Source organism: Pyxicephalus adspersus, chromosome 9 (assembly GCF_032062135.1).
Source record: "Pyxicephalus adspersus chromosome 9, UCB_Pads_2.0, whole genome shotgun sequence".
Taxonomy (NCBI): domain Eukaryota; kingdom Metazoa; phylum Chordata; class Amphibia; order Anura; family Pyxicephalidae; genus Pyxicephalus; species Pyxicephalus adspersus.
The window spans coordinates 34,631,434-34,646,943 of NC_092866.1; positions in this window are offsets into that span (position 1 = coordinate 34,631,434).

The window sequence follows — 15,510 nt, forward strand, 5'->3', positions numbered from 1 at the left end:
ATGTAATTAGTGATTTATTTGTTTTAGGGCTTACTGGTAACATTTGCATTTTATCTAGAGACATGAAACTGTCTCGTCAGTTAATTTATCCCCCCCCCTCCTTGTTTGTTTGTTTGTGTTGTGATGATTTGTATATGGGTACCAATTCTATTTCCAAATTGGCATCTCTATATTATATCTCCTACATTTTTGGCACATGAGCGGTGGGGCACTGGAGGCTGACTGCCCATGCACTAGTAGGGGTTAGGGGCGCCAAAAGGGGCCCCTGCCCGTTATGAATATCTTTTTACGGTTCATGTTTTTGTATGTCATGACTATAGAAACAGTTGATGTACCTTTTTTTGGTTCCATTGTATTGGTGTTTTTCTTTTGTATTTGGTCTTTCGTATGTTATTTTATTTGCTTAAAATCAATAAAACTCTTACACATTGGTGAAGGCTTCTGGCACCTGAACCCCAATTTCTCTGGAACCGGGGGGGGGGGGGGTTACAGGTGAACAAAATTAGAGCTGCAAATGGGGAACACCTGTAGCTAACAACCCCTAAAATTACATTCTTAGGCCACATTCAGAACAGAATTTCAAAAATTTTCCTTCAATGTTTGTTTTAAGTGTTTTTTTGTACATATGCTCTCTATGCAACTAATAAAATCTTAAAATAATTGGCAGTTTCTGTGTTTTACAAGAAAATTAGCTTTTACATGAGAATTTATTCTGAAAATATTACTTTTAGTTATAATAAATATTTTCATTACACTTGTGATTATTTTTTCTTTTCATTCTATACCACAGCAATATTTTAAATACCAGCCTCCTATGGTTGGGTATACACAGACTTTTTCCGTAGAACTTAACCTGATTCTTTTAAAAGCCCATCTTTGAAATTCCCATACACTCCAATAGGCTAATCAATGCTATGACGTTTCCTTGTTTTCTAGTACTTTCAATAATTTATAAATCACTGTATGTGTATGTGTAAAACATTAAAAAAGGCAAAAAGGGCAGAGTTTTCTAGGTTGTAATGATGTTTTTGGGTCAACGGTATCCCCCTGTTATAAAAAAAATTGGTGTTAAGGTGCAAGAAGCCTCCACCAATGTGCAGCATGGTCGATTGTTTGGATGGGCAAAGTTTTTTTGTTCTGGCAATGCCTTAACCATGAAATTTTAGGGGGTGTTAGCCACACATGTCCCCCACTTGCTGGGTACTCGTAGCTATGAGGGTCCCCTGTGTATCCCTAAAATTTCAGGTCGGTATGACATACTGTTCAGGAGATATGGGGGTTTGTACTGGGAGAGATGTAAGGCTGCAGAACATGACATGCAGCATTCATACACAAATAGTGAAAGTGAAACTTTCCTAACGATAAAGTCATTGTACACTCCCATTGGTATACGCCCCCTGGCAGGTATTTTCCATGGGTAGTTTTTTTGCTTAGGACACGGGCATTGAAGCAGCCAGTTATCTGGTATTCTCAGTGAATAGTCAGCAATTGCATCCTATATGTTAGGACTTATGACTTTGTTTAGACTTCACTGGCTTAATGATTTTTCCAAGTCAGTAATTGAGACAGCTCTGAGGCAGCCAGTTATCTGGTATCCTGTATAGGTGTATTAGTATCTGGTAATATAAATCTAGTGAGATTTTCCTCCAGCATTTACTTCCTCTACATTTCCCCAACAACTGCATATACTGAAGCTCCTCATTATCTGAGGGTGGATCTCTTCCATTTTGATCTGCATACATTTTTCTTGGCCCCAGTATCCAGGCCATGCAACCACAACAGTAACAAATCAATTTGGAATATCAAGGTTGCCTAGATGCCTAATTGCAACATAACAAACAACATAGGCCGAGATGCTATGAACCCTTCATGGCAGCCCTGGGACTTTTGGTTCACAAGCAGTGAGAGAACCAGTCCAAGTCATATAGCATGATATAGAATGTGTCCTGTATGTGTGGTGTGTTGCTTTTCATTTTCAATGTCACCCTAAGTTGGATACACAGAAAAATAAATAAACTAAAAAAATGCAATTGACCCCCTACTGCACCATGACGCATGCAATAAAAAATACATTGCACTGTAGTACTTTGGAAAAAACAAGGTAGGTGTGTTTTTTTTGTCTTGGTTTTTTTTTGGTTTGGTTTTTTGGTCTTAGGGTATTTTTTTAAAATTATTAAGCATTCCATGTTCCCTAAATAAAAATGTGCTTCAACACCTATTCACACATGTAGGCATTTACAGGTAATTTAATAAAGTATTACAATGTGTAAATGTCAGCAAGTTTTTCAGTTAGAAGTCATTTTATTATTTTGGTAACATTTTTCTTTATGGATCAGGTAATTTTACTAATTGAAAATTCCTTTTTTTATTACATTTGTAGTACTTTTTATGTGGTCATATAATATTTATTTAGTGATTGCTTTTAAAAATACCTCTAGCTGGTGATTATTTTGAAGTTCTGTGCCAGAGGTTTACAACTCCAGTCCTCAACACTCAGGATCTGCACTCATTTTTACTATTTCTCTAACCAACAGCACTAAAATAAGTAAGGTGAAGTTTACTTAGCAATGCAGCAAATACCTCTTTTTATGTTTAAATAAAAAATGGAGTTGAACAGCCCTGTTCTGTACGATGTCTATGAAGGAGGACAAGAAAAGCAGACATTTCTAGAGTGGATATAGTCAGTTTTTTTGTAAAACTAAATATTGAATCATTTAAAATTAAGTGTATTTTACTGGTAAAAAAATGTTTTTTTTAGAGAAAAAATAATGATAGCTATATAATAGTTTTTGCACTTTAAGTGAATGTTACAATGACATTATGAGGTAGCAATATAAGGAATCACATATAAATTAACTTGTACAGCTTAAGTAAACTGGCCCTTTGATATGCATACAACTAAAGCTATGCACATACTTGATTGGAGATGTATTTTCCCCTTTACAAAAAACTGTCATGTTAAATCATGAACTATTGTATAGTTTACACTCTATACTAGTGTAATTTCACTGTCAAGGCATATTAAAAAATACACACATGCACACACGTTATACTACTTTGCAATGTGCTTTGTGGATCCAAATAATGTCTCATTGTGCAAGGGATAAATGAAAAAGGACACTTTGTACTTTGTGCCATCAAGTAGATATCAGTTTGGTCAAGTACTGCTAATATATGATCTAAAACTGTCAATGACTAGCAATTTATTCAAAATAGTGCAGGTACTGTAGCTACACAGATCTTGCAGACGCAAGAAAAAAAGTTCCTTGCATTAGTTTTCTGAATAGGAAATTTGTGCGTGTGTGTTTATATATGTACTCACAAAGACGCATGCATCAGCCACTTTATTAGGTACACCGGTTCAACTGGTAATGCAAATATCTAATCAGCCAAACACAAGGCAGCAACATAAATTTTTTAGGCATATAGACATTGTCAAGACCACCTTGCCTATTTCAAACTGAGCATTAGATTGGGGAGGATAGGTGATTTAAGTGACATGGCATGGTTGTTGGTGCCAGGAGGACTGGTATGAGCTTTTCTGTTGAACTGCTTGTTTTTAATGCACAACCATCACCACATCACGAGTGTTTAGAAAGAAAAGCCTAAAAAAATTAAAATATCTCATGAGCAGCACTGCAGAACAGCAACTTAAATAACCAAACATTACATCCAAGGTAGGCAGAAGAGCATCTCTAAATGCAAAACACATTAAATCTTGAAGCAGATTCTACAGCAAAAGAAGATCACTCCAGGTGCCACTCCTGTCAGATAACAACAGGCACCTGAGCCTTTCTATAATTTACACAGGCTCGCCAAAATTAGACAAAAAAAGATTGGAAAAATGTTGCCTGGCTTGATGGGTCTTGATTTCTGCTACATTTAGGTGATATGGTTACAATTTAATGTCAATAACATTAAAGCACAGATCCATCCTTGCTCCTATTGATGGTTCAGGCTGGTAGTGGTGGTGTAATGGTGGGGGATATTTTCTTGGGACATGTTATGCCCCTAAATTAGCTTTCTTTCAATGTGTTATGTCACAAAATATTTTGTGACAGTTTATGTAAATATTGATGGATTAAATTTGAAGTGTACAAAGAGAGATAACACAGAGACTTGCAAGTAAAATTTAAAAATTATACTATTTATTAATAAAAACAGATAGATAAAACAATGCAGTAACAAAGAGTTAGATATAACAAAATACTTAGCTGTGGAAGTGAGTTGCATTCATCCAAGGAGTCCCCCAAATTATTGGCTTGGCAGATGACCAAAAAAACATGTTGCATACATTAGTTCTGGACAAGACTAGTTAATTAGGTATGACACTGTGTTTTTAACTACCCAGGAACTAAGACAATGGCCAGTGTTTGACCAGTACTGACTAATGATCATCCCTTAAACCAGTAATTTACCTTATAAGGATACCAGTTAAAGGATATGCCGGATTCCTTTAGGATGACCTCATATATGGTATAAATATACCAGTATATACTGGTAAAGCATTATTGTTGGTGAGACATAATTGATATTAAATAAAATTGTGCTAACCCAACACTTCACTCCCTGGCTCATCAACATCATAATGAAACACCAACAGTACGCAAAGGCAGAATTTCCACCGTTGAATCAATACACTTAAAGCATATAAAACAAACCAACACATAAATAATTAGCATAACAATTACTATATACCATAAAACATGTAATATAGCTTCACTCTACCCCCCAACCCTTAAGAATCAAATGACAGGATTTCACTAGGATTAGCAATTTGGCCATTTTAGATTTCAGTGATTCTTTTCTTCTTCCATTGAAGTATAGCTGATTCCTATTTTTGTATAATAAACCGTTCCCAAAGTCAGGTCCCCATAAACAATCCATGTCCTGTTTAAAAGTTCCTCCGGTGGTACTGGAATGACAATATTTCGCATAGTTCTAGATGACAATAGACTAAGTACATATCCAGCAGTCCGTCTTATTCATCAGCTGGGCATAACGGTGATGCATATACAATGATTTATAAAGGACACTCTTGAAAATAAGACATTGATAATCAGAATCCACTCCAGGTCATAGTGATACCAAGAAGAGATACCAAGATTGGAACTAGTCTGTGGAAAGGAAAAAACAGGGTTAACATCAACATCTCTGAGTTTTACATTAGTATTAGCTTTTACTAGCAAATACTTCATCTTTCTTCTTACTTTCCCTTCCCCTATCTGCTATACTGGATATTATCCATATCCATACAAATAATCACATAACATTATTAAAAAATGTCTTGGGCCAAGTCACTGTCCCATCAGTCAGGCAATGGGTCATAGTCACATCATCTTTTTTGTTTGAGCAGGCCATTATAACTTTCATTAAGTCCAGATGGACTTGCGGTATCTTCCACCTTCATGTCCACTGCATGTAATTCAGCATATTAGCTAAACCCACCCTCCCAATCTGATAAAACATTGTCTCTGTGAAGGGTTGAAAAGCAGTAGTCCAAATTTGTCCATAGCTCAACCATCAGTGTATCACACAATTATTTATTCATCAGTTGTCAAATGCTCCCAATCTGAAGACTCTGGGCAAAGTTTCCCATCAATCATAATCACAGGTGCTTCCAGTTCAACAGGTGCAGTCACCAGTCCTGCTAATTGTTGATTCAAAATGGTTGATTCCTGAGCAATACCACCACTTTAACTTAACTCTGTCTGTATTACCACTGGTTATCGTTTGGTACTTCATCTAGAGCTGTTCTAGATAAGAAATTGGTGGAAGCTTTTCTAGATCTTTAGCAACCAATCCATGACAAATCATTGGGTTGTGTGGGTAACCTTCTAATTATCCAATTGTGGCATGTTGTCTTCCATCCCAGGTAAACACAAATTGATCCTGAGACTCTCCATCAATGGTCTTTGGAAAGAAAACGTTGGATAAATCAAGTACCATATGCCACTCCCCCGCTGTCTGAGCAACAGTCTCTAGAAGTGTCACAATATCTAAATCAGCAGCAGCCAGCAGATGGACCATTTTTTAAAAACCCTTGATAGTCAGTGGTCATTTTGCAGTATCCATCAAGTTTATTTCCTGGAAAAACAGGAGCAATAAAAGGTTGTTGCCCTTCCAACAGGGCCTGGATAGTCTCTGTAATTTTGTTTTGTACCCCAATATTGCTTCAAATAACCTATGTGTTCTAGGGGTAAAATGTACACTGATGTCCATTTAGCATGACCCCTCACAATGGGTTTGACGCCAACACAGAGAAATAACAGACTGAAGTGCCAAACACATACATCCCTGTCATTGTATGGATAGTCTGGCCCTGTAAAATATCCATTTCTGATTTGCTGTTTTGCAATTCAGATGTAAAGATGTTGGCATTAAAGACAGGACCATTGACTATTTGTAGTCTGCAGTGAACCTTAGAAGCCCATGAATTCTGTCTTCCAAACCTTCCACTGTCACCACATGTAGTGTCTGTCCCCAAACTTCAGGTTCTGATCAGTGGAGCAGGGGTTTTATCTTTTAGTCAATGATATATCAACTGTGGTAACCCCACCCTTTTTCTCTCTTGGAGGGGGTATGGGTTGTAACACAATCATATAAAGCTGTTTGTGCCTCCCCATATGGGTTGTTTCTTTTCTGGGGAGGTGTAGAAGGAGGGGTTATTTTTTCTACATTACTATACGACACCTTCTTGAGTCTGGCTGGCTGTAACTTCCCTTTATCCTTCAGTTGTTTCCAGCGCTTGAACAGATCAGTAGTAGGGATCCCATCAATGTCTGCTTTGGGAACACCACTATTAAGCAGATCAAGAAAAAAACTGTCTTCTGGTCATTTTAAACCTCTATATGAAATCTCCCTTTTCTGACCTTTGTATTGGTCTTTGCTTATGTCCTGGTCCTTTTTTAATCTCCTCTAACTGACACAATAATGCTGCTGCTTCATGCACATTCCTCTGCCTCCCATCCAAAGCACTGTCTTAAGGATTTTCTGTCTCATTAAAGAAGTAAATTGGAACATGTCTGGCCCCACCCAGGTGGTAGATACCCCATAACATCCGTCTATAGGAAGGGGATCCCTAACCAATCCTGTAATACACCCAGCCTCTCGTACTCTCTGAATCCCCTCACCCAATGTATGCTAAAAAGATAAATCCATCAGTTCTGTTGGAGTCTCATATACTTGGGCCACAGAATCTCTAATCAAATGCAACAAACTGAAATGGCCATCAGTATTGCGTGCCCTGTGCATTTGAAGACGAACTCTGGGGTCTAAGGATAAACTTCCCAGTCCAATTGCTTCAGTATTAGTCAGCATCACACCGTCTCCACCCTGATAACCAAGTACAAAATTCCTTCTCCAGGCATCTGTCTCTATTACTGTCCTAGCTCAGTCAGCTCCCCTGCAGTATTTGAACGAGTCTTCTCTGTCATATTCTGTTCTGCAGACGGTCCCTGTGGTGGTCTCATGCCGGTATCGCCATTAGTTCCAGTCATTCCACCAAATCTCTCCCTTTATTCACGTCTCTGTCTAGTTGTCACTATTGGTCTCACAAATTCCTCTGTCAATTCAATCTCAATTTCTTCATCTGACTCAGACACCCTGACCAATGATCAACCTCCTCCCATTTTCCTCTTGAATCAAATGCTCTAACATGCAACTTAGCCCCCTCTCTTGTAGGAGGCCATTTCTTACAACACTGTTTTCACAGCATTAACTACATACTTTGAAAACTGTGAAACAACTTCCTCTCTCTGCGTATCAGTATTACGCAAACTGCTCTGTAACAACTTGCAGGTTCAGATATTAATATCTCTCTTTTCTCTGTCTTGGAGTGCCTAAAAACATAGCCATCCCACCTGTGCCTTCTGTTCTTTTTTGTCATACTGAGACAGATCTACTTCACCGACTGGCAGGGATCTGCCAATCGGATCGGTGCAACATATTTATTACACTCGCGAGCAATTGGGTTCCACTGTCCAGATGTGGACACCCAACTTGGGAGTGGACTTGCACTCTGATCAACTTGCAACTTTCTTTCACCCCAGCTAAACAACTTCTGCATTTTATTCTGATTGCACTATGACTTACAATACAAAAAACAAAATAATAAATCAGCACAAACACAATCAAAATTCCCTCACTATCATCTCATCATCAATATATCTAGTTTGCACACATCAAACCCCACTCCTGGTACCAAGTGTTATGTCACAGATTAATTTGTGACAGTTTATGTAAATATTGATGGATTAAATTTGAAGTGTACAAAGAGATAACACAGAGACTTGCAAGTAAAATTTAAAGATTATACCATTTAATAATAAGGACAGATAGATAAAGCAATGCAGTAATGAAGAGTTAGATATAACAAAAATACTTACAAGCTGCGGAAGTGAGTTGCATTTATCCAAGGAGTTCCCCAAAATAATGGCTTGGCAGATGATCAAAAAACATGTTGCAAACAGTTAGTTCTGGTCAAAACTGTTTAATTAGGTATGGCACTGTGTTTTTAACTACCTAGGAACTAAGACAATGGCCAGTGTTTGACCAGTACTGACCAATGATCATCCCTTAACCACCTAGCCGGTATGCCCGACCTTCGTACGGGCAAAAAAAAATGGCTAGGATGGTTAACCCCGTAATTTTGTCACATCCTTACCTCCATCGCTGTCATTTGCAATCCCTATTTAATGTACAGCGCTGCGTAATATGTTGGCGCTATATAAATCCTGTTTAATAATAATAATAATAATAATAACTGACAAATCTGCAGCAATTGCATAATGCTATATGCTATTCTATAGACCAAAATTCCAGAGGTATGTTTCCAGCTCATAAAGATAGCAGAAAGAATTATGGCAGTTCTAACGCAAAAGGGGATCCAACCTGGTACTAGCTGGGTGTATCTAATGAAGTGGCCAGTGAGTGTATATATGTGTGAGTATCAAACCTAAATCCAGTTTTAAGCTCTGAAATATCTAAGTGACACAACTATTTCAGCATACTAAGAAACAATTTGATAGGTAATAGCACAGGAACACTTCCTAAAAGTGGGTGTAAACAATATATATACATTTTACATCATGTTGCTGTTTTACTGTGAGATTGAATGCTGGTGATCAAAGGTGGAGCTTTGATAATTACCAGATACTTCTGATTGAGATTTAAAAAATATAGATAGCCAGCAGGTAATTTAACATATATATATATATTTTTTTAGGAAAAATTACTACTGCTATTTAGGGCTATGTGAGAAAGTTTTTCTTTTTTACTGCCCTGCTGAACATTTTAGCAGACCAAAAGTAAGATAAACTGTACACAACAAATACAGGTATAAAAACATTTCTAATCCATCTGACAATTAAAAATATAAGGGTTCCCTATTAAGACATCTTAAAAAAAAAGTGCCTTGGTGTTCATCTCTGCATTATGAGAATAGATAAACCCCAATCTACTCTGTGCTTCACCAAATTTAAAAAAGTTAAGAGGGGAATCTACATATTTCTACCATCAAGAAGAACAATTCAAGACGGTTTATTTAGATAACTTTTACCAGTTCTCGTCATTAACTCAAAAAAACTGATCAAATGAATACCTTAATAAAAGAATCGCAGTTGATCAACACCACGCTTTCTCTTTTTCATTACAATCTGTCCTAGTTACTAAGATATTCTATACTGAAACCTTATAACAATGAACCTAATATTCTTAACCTTCTACATTCTTGCTTAATAAAAATTCCATTAGATATATTGATAGATATATAGATAGCAATATTTGATAAGTAAACTATAACTGATTGTATGAACCAGGTAGTATGAGTTTTAGGAAAATAACTCATTTTTAATGGACTCTTTCTACAAATATATAAATAAAAGAAATACTGTTAACATGAAATTGAGAAAAATCTCTCTAATGGAGCCCAGTTCTATCCAAAAAATGGCTTGACTTTAGTGAAAGACTATTGCAAAAATATGTATGCAATTAATACATTGAATTATAGTATTCAACATATTCATTTTTTCACAAATATATGTAAACTAAGCTGTCCAGAAAAAGTGACAGAGGTTGAAACATGACTAAGTCTCCAAGAAATTACAGTATGTCCTGGTGTGATAAAAGTGACAAGAAATAATAAATGTAGCACGATCACTTAACCTCCCTAGCGGTTCATTTCTTTCCGCTTTTATATGTCTAAAAGCGGTACATTGTTTTTCGTGAAAATTTATTTTACAGTAAAATCTAATAGTATGAGTATAATAAAGTCTGAAACACAAAATCATGTAAAAATAATAAATTGAATAAATTAAAAATCTATATATTTAAAAAAATACATATTATACTCATACTATTATATATACTGTAAAATAAATGTTCTTGAAAACATTGTACTGCTGTTACATATATAAATCCAATGTATTGCATTCAATATAGTTATTTTGCATTGAATGCAATACAAATGATTTTTGAATTTCCCGCTCCGCCGGCAACGTACACATGTACCAACGTCACTGGAAACTCCCCAGTGACTCATCGGATGCAGAAGCCGGCCGGAGGAAGAGAGAAAAAGATGAAGATGGTGACGATGGACAGTGCGGGACGCCGGCAGATCAGGTAAGCGCTGTATTTACTATTACTTCCATAGGAAGCTTTTAGCAACTTTTTCCACCCCGAGTGAGAGTAGGGAGGTTAAAACATTATTACATTTCTAAACTGTTTTTTCTTTTACCAATGCATTTCTATTCTTTATTAATGACAGTGCAATAAGGCAGTGATGATTGGTTATTAGAATAAATACCATATTTTTCGGACCATAAGACGCACTTTTTTCCCCCCAGAAGTGGGGGGAAAAAGTCCCTGCGTCTTATGGTCCAAATGTATCCTCCCCAGCTGCTGTCCCGTCCCCCCTGTATAGCCCCCCTCCGCCTTTTCTCCTGTCTCCTGTTCAGCGCGGCCAGAGTGACTGTGTCTCCTGTATCTTGCTCCCGGCGTCCTCCCACTCTCAGCATGATTGGCTGACAAAGTCATGCTGGGAGCATTCTCCCAACATGATTTGTTTCAGAATCTTTTTTTTCTTCATTTCCCTTCTCTAAAAACTGGTGCGTCTTATGGTCCAGTGCGTCTTATGGTCCGAAAAATACGGTACATTCTTCTAATATTCATGATAAATTGTCTGAACCTGTAGTGTGTATGCCCCAGGGATGTCTCTGCCTGACAAATTCAACCTAGCTCCACGTTTTAGCATTTCAGCAAATATTACATTGTATTCAAAACAACCCAAATACATTTTTTATTAATTTGGCTAAAGTGTCAGTTTGGAAAACAGGATAACATACAGTATTTAATAAGCACTGAAGGTAAAGCAGCTCCTTTACATTACCAGTACTTCTGTTCTTTTGTACAAGCTAAAATGTGCCTAAATAAAAATAGCAAATGATTACACTATAAATAACGTATTACAGAAAATGAAATAAATCATATAAAAGTTTAGATTAAAAATATATTGGTGTTGGAGAATTCTTTGTCTATAACATATGCCTAAAACTTTGCAAAGGACACCCAGAACTCTTTGGGTTTTCTAAAGAGACAGTACAAAGGACACATTTCTGTTTCATACAATCTATCTTTGACTTAAACCTTGTACAGAGCTCTGAATTCTAATATTTGTGTACAATACTAGGTAAGATAAAACAATATAATATATATAATATAATACTAATATAATACCTATATATATATATATATATATATATATATAAATATAAACTATTTACCTACTAAATATATTATGTACACTATATATACTATCCCTTTAAACAAAATGGTATATTTATTATCCTTTACTATTTGTTGTACTGTAACTCTCATGAAAACTTTTTTAGGGCTGTTTAGGAAAGTGACAATTGCCCAAAAATGTCTCTTTTACAGAGTAAATGTCAGCACATTCCATCAACCTCCATGGGAAACTACCCACTTGCTTAACAATTTCTCCCTCAGAGGCATGTTTACTTTTTATTGTCTTTAACAATATGTTTCTTCTAGTGTCAATTTTATTCATTTATATTTATATGCTAAAGGCTCCCTCAAACTTTGTGTAAACATAACTTGTAACATTCATAAAGATGTAATCATTTTCCTCTTTTATGCCTAGCACTGGGCTTTATGACATTGTATGGCATACTGCCAAATGATGCAAGCAATTCAAGCTTCTGAATCCTGCACAGCACATAGCATATTGCATTGTCAGGTTTGGTGCAACTGACCTTGCTAGTGTGTGTGCTTTGCAACACTCCGCACAGGGGAGTGAACTGGCAATGTCATAGCCGATGACAACATTACCCACCCCCATGGCATTGGCAGTGGTGTGCTCTTCACACATACTGCACTACACACAAAACTTCTGCACTGCTTTCCAATGCCCCTTCAAGGGATATAGTCCTGTGAAAAAATATGTAGAACCTATGGAAATTTTAGATGTTTTTATTATATTTACACAGGCAACATTTGATCTTCATACAAAGAGTGTCTACAGGTGGTACTTGGATAAGGACACAAGAACTCAATTTAAAAATATATAATGGTATACTTTGGGAAAAACAAACACCCTTGGCCCCACAAGCTAGTGTTGCCCCACAAAAATTAGTCATGGGCATTTTGCCTAACTTTCCACTAGTGCCCTATTTAGTGCAACTATTGACAATTAATTTATGCATAATTGCTTCAGTTACAATATTTTTGTGTGTTTCCTTCCCTAAACTGTCTGTTTCAAATCCTCTGCAGAGTTTTAAATTAGGCCTTAAACTAGGTCAGTGCATACCTCTCTTTTTTTTCTTTTTGAGCCATTCCTTGGAACATTTGCTAGTGTATTTGAATAATTATTGTGTTGAAAGATCTAGTTCTGCCTAAACTTGGTCAGATAGCCTAACATTGGACAAATGAGTCTATACTTTATCAGGTACCCTTTGAAATAATTCAAAATGTAAAGGCCAACTCGATGACTGCAAGCTGTCTAGATCCTGAAGCAGCAAAACAACCCCAAACCATAATATTTCCATCACCATGCTTCAAAGTTGGTATAGTTTTCCTTTCCTGAAATGCTCTTTTAGCTTTGCATCAAATATGGATACTGTTACTGTGGAAAAAAAATCAGTCTTGATTCAGTCTACAGTATGCCTAGTCTATATGTTTCAGGGCAAACTGTAGTCTGGCTCCAATACCCTATTGGGGCAGCTTTTATCCTATAAAAATCTCATGTAGTTGTATCTCTTTCTAAATATAGATACCTGCCAGTCGTGTTACCTGCCTATCTTACAATATAATTTTGTTATGTTATTGGAGCAACCAGTAGTCAGTTTCACAGCTTGAATTTGCTGGACCAGCTAGTCAATTTGTCGACAAACCATCACTCCTATACAATTTATGTCACTTTGACATAAGTTTCTACAGTGGTGATATCCAAGGACTAAGAAAGGTTCCGTAGCATATTCTCCAAGTGGGTCGTATTAGAACACCTATTTTTAAAATCATGGTTATTTTTTTACCTGACAAATATACATCTTGTTTTTTTTGATCATGAGAATGAGTACACTATGTCTTTTTTATCAAGTATATTGCTTTTGTCCGTGGGCAGTTAAAAAAAAGATCCAATATTTTTCCTTGCTAGTTTCCATGAGATGCCCTCTTTCATGTGACATGTTTGTTAACATATTGGGCCTGATTTGTTACACCTCTCCAAGACTGTGAAAAATAAACTATTATGGGTGAAACTTTGTGATCCAGCAAACCTGGAATGGATTTGATCCAGGATTTGAGGCATTTGCTAACTAATGATTTTTTATGAAATCCATTCCAGGTTTTCTGTATCGACCAGGTTTACTCATAATAGTTTATCTTCCCCAGTCTTGAAGAGCTTTAATAAATCAGGCAACTTTGTTGCAAATGTTTTGCCTGCACATTGTCAGGATTGCCTATCTATGGCCACATATTGGGTCTGATCCAAGCCTGGAGAATATAGACTTTCATAGGTGATCCAGCAAACTTGGAATGGCTTTCTTAAAATAATTTTTTCTGTTAGTTGGCAAATGTTTAATCTTAGATCATGGACCAAATTATTTCCAGTTTTTATAGATCATTAAGGTTCTCCCACGATAGTCAATTTTCTCCAGTTTTGGAAAACTTCAATAAATCAGGCTCATTTACTTGATTGTCCATTTGTGCTCATATATTGCCATGATTGCCCAATTCGTGCCTGCATAGGTAAATTTATATACAAATAAATATATTCTCCTTCTTCCTCCTCAATAAATATTCCCCATCCACCAACCCTCTTCCCTGCCATGCAGCAAAAATATCCTTGTCCCATAAACTCCTTCTGCTCCCATATTCATACTCACCAAACCTCAAATGCTTCCTCTCAGCTGAGAATGGAGATCAGTTTGTAGGTGCTGTGTCTGAGGTAAGACAGGGCTGACTGACAATATGTCCCGCTGCTTTGCTTTGCAGGTACCCCTGCATCAGGAATAATTGGGCCTGATTTATTAAAGCTCTCCAAAGCTGAAGAAGATCCATTTTTATCGGGGAAGCTGGGTGATCCAGCAAACCTGGAATAGATTTCTTAAAAGTCATTTGCTATTTGTTATTAAATGTTTTAAATCCTGGACTAGATCCATTCCAGGTTTGCTGGAGTGCAAGTGTCAAATCTTCAGAAAGGATTATAGATATAAATAGGTAATATTTCACTCATGTCATATGTACTTTTATGTGGTAGCATATACTTATTTAAACCTTGTCAACTGAGACTGGGTAGAGCCTAAGATGTTGACAGTTTCCATTAGTTGTCAAATAGTGATTGAGACAGCATATTGTAAAGCTACCTGCACCTGTTAAGTGTTGTAGCATTTGATTTTCAGAGTTTCATGTGTCAGTAAAAATACCCATAGGTATGAAAACACAATTCAATTAGGAATAACATAAATAAAAACAAGTTGTATTTTATAAACTATTTGATGAATATGAAAAAGTCAAGTCAACCAGTCAGTTTATTAACCCTAATGGAAACAATGCACTCCCTGTATGGTTTATTGCTCAACACCTATTGACCAGTCATTAAGGTAACTAATCTACCCTGCATCCAACATACCTCACAACATTGCAAGACTGGAAAAATTAGAGACATTATTTAGTACAAAGAATGTAGGCAATGGCCATACCCCACCCTGCATGTTATTAAGAATAACATTTTTGTTAGGGGAAAAAAAAAAAAACGTGCAAAAAATCTCTTGCTTGGCTTGCCAGAAATCCAGGCTGCTCCTGACTTGCCAACAAAGAAAAAAGAATAATGTGGCAGCAGTGTGACTTGAAAAAGCAGGGGGTGTTTTTGTGTGTCCATCACTTTAACAAAAGAATTGCCATCTCTATTTTAGACATGTGACTAAAAGAGGGACAGTCCCTCCAAAATATAATCTTCCTATCTTTACCATTACTACAGTAACACAAATATAAAAG